Source organism: Camellia sinensis, chromosome 12 (assembly GCF_055761805.1).
Source record: "Camellia sinensis isolate YWXY chromosome 12, ASM5576180v1, whole genome shotgun sequence".
Classification (NCBI taxonomy): Eukaryota; Viridiplantae; Streptophyta; class Magnoliopsida; order Ericales; family Theaceae; genus Camellia; species Camellia sinensis.
The window spans coordinates 1,987,501-1,990,000 of record NC_138972.1 but is presented as its reverse complement, the minus strand read 5'-3'; the positions used below and the strand labels follow the sequence as shown (position 1 = coordinate 1,990,000).

The 2,500-nt window shown below is 55.4% G+C and overlaps 1 protein-coding gene across 5 annotated transcripts in view; it reads right to left on the bottom strand.

Moving 5' to 3' along the window:
• LOC114296893 (uncharacterized) overlaps positions 1 to 2,500 on the bottom strand; it is an 89,263-nt gene that overhangs the window by 53,041 nt on the left and 33,722 nt on the right. The window lies entirely within an intron of this gene.

Genomic DNA, 2,500 nt, shown 5'->3' with positions numbered 1-2,500 from the left:
ACCCCCCGAAGGACTAAGAAGCCCGATGAACGTGCGACAACATTTAGAGAAGCCGAGCAAGCACCGGTTAGCGCGAATGCAAATAACAAACGCAACAGGCAACTTTCGAGGGACATACTTCTCGCAACAAGGTTCCACTAGGAAAGCACAGGCAACTCGTTCGCAAGTCAAAGCCAACCAAATGGCAATTTAACCGAGGGACATGCATTTCGCAAGGCAACTTGTACAATTACCCGAGCGACATGGCATGCTTGCCAAGGCCGTGTTATGATATGCTGTTAGCCAAGGCCAGGGCATGCCATGCTACTGGCCAAGGCCGTGGCAAGGCATGCTGATGGCCAAGGCCGTGGCAAGGCATGCCACGCTGCTGGCCAAGGCCGTGGCATGGCATGACATGCTGCTGGACAAGGCCGTGGCAAGGCATGTTGCTGGCCAAGGCGTTGGAATGGCATGATGCTGCCCAAGGCCGGGGCGTTGGCATGGCATGCTGCTGGCCAAGGCTTTGGCTTGCCCTGCTGCTGGCATGGCATGCTGTTGGCCAAGGCCGTGGCATGGCCTGCCGCTGGCCAAGGTCGTGGCATGACATGTTTGCCAAGGTCGGGCATGGCATGCTTCTAGCCAACGCTTTGGCATGGCATGGTGCTGGCCAAGGCCGGGGCATGGCATGCTGCAGGCCAAGGCCAGGGCATGACATGCTTGCCAAGGCTGGGGCATGGCATGCTGCTGGCCAAGGCCGGGGCATGGCATGCTGCCAAGGCTGGGGCATGGCATGCTGCTGGCCAAGGACTAGGCATGGCATGCTGCTGGCCAAGGCCGTGGCATGACATGCTTGCCAAGGCCGGGGCATGGCATGCTGCTGGCCAAGGCTGGGGCATGGCATGCTGCTGGCCAAGGCCGTGGCATGGCATGTTGCTGGCCAAGGCCGTGGCATGACATGCTTGCCAAGGCTGGGGCATGGCATGCTGCTGGCCAAGGCTTTGGCATGCCATGTTGCTGGCCAAGGCTGTGGCATGGCATGCTGTTGGCCAAGGCCGTGGCATGACATGCTTGCCATGGCTGGGGCATGGTATGCTGCTGGCCAAGGCTGGAGCATGGCATGCTGCTGGCCAAGGACTAGGCATGGCATGCTACTGGCCAAGTCCGTGGCATGACATACTTGCCAAGGCTGGGGCATGGCATGCTGCTGGCCATGGCTGGGGCATGGCATGCTTCTGGCCAAGGCTGTGGCATGGCATGCTACTGGCCAAGGCCGGGGCATGACATGCTGGCCAAGGCCGTGGCATGGCATGCTGCTGGCCAAGGCCGGGGCATGACGTGCTGCTGGCCAAGGCTTTGGCATGCCATGTTGCTAGCCAAGGCCGACGGGCCACCGCCACCACCGCGGGCCGCCACCCTACACATCCCGTGCTTGGCTATGTAGTTTCGATGCCACAAGCCAAGCGATGGCATGTGCCAAGCGCCCGCCTAGGCATAGGCGTGGCTTGTGGCCTGGCCATGCTGGCCAGCCTTAAGGGAGGTGCCCCCCCCTTATAGTAGCCTGTTAAGCCCTTTTTTCTTCTGGCAAGAGGAAACATCACCTATGCTCGAGGAGTCATAATGGGGTTTTTTTTTTAAAGTAACGTTTTTTTGCAAGAATTTTCAACATAAAAGTTGAAGGAAATAATTTAAGACACCATAAAAAAAAATTGAAAGAAAATATTTTGCTCAAAGGAGCTTGAGTTTGCTCGGAGGAGCATTGGCAGAGGCCATTTGAGAAGAGGGCTTGGCATTTCAAGAGCATTGGCAAGGGGTAGAGTTAGAGACGCTCAGAGGAGCTTTGGCAGAGGCCATTTTTAGAGGGAAGCTTGGCTAAGGAGTTAGACGTTGAAGGTAGGCCATCAACACAGAGGTGTTGGACTCATCAGAGGAGCCGGTACACGTACTGTAGCATCAGCTTTGTGCTACATCAATGAGGACATTGATGGTTGAAATTGAGGAGAGTGTCACGGGTTGCCTTGCAAGGCCAACTCCATGACGTTTCGCTCGCGGTGGTATGGCCATTTGAGTGCTCAAGAGTGGCCGTTGGAAGTGCCCCAACGTGGCCTAACATTGGCCCCAACTAGCCTAAGTCATGTAGGCCACAAATAGCCAGCAAATGGCAAGGCCACAGCCCGTGCCAGCAGCAGCAAACAGCGCTGCCAGCAGCAGCAAAATACAGCAACAGCAGCCAGCAGTGCTTACGTTTGGCGCATTGTTTCGGCATCGAAACGGAGGAGTTTTAGGCTGAAATTTTTACTGAAGATAGGTCTTAGGGGAGGTGTTTTCCCGACCAAGTTTTTTGATTTTTCGAAATTTGTGGAATTTATGAAAAATCATTATGACTCCTCGGACATGTATGATGTTTCCTCCTGTTAGATGAAAAAGGGCTTAACAAGCTACTATAAAAGGGGTATGGTGTGCTACCTACCTGCCTCCCCGCCCAAACTAGGCTTGAAGTGAGCAACCTTGGGGCAACTCAAGG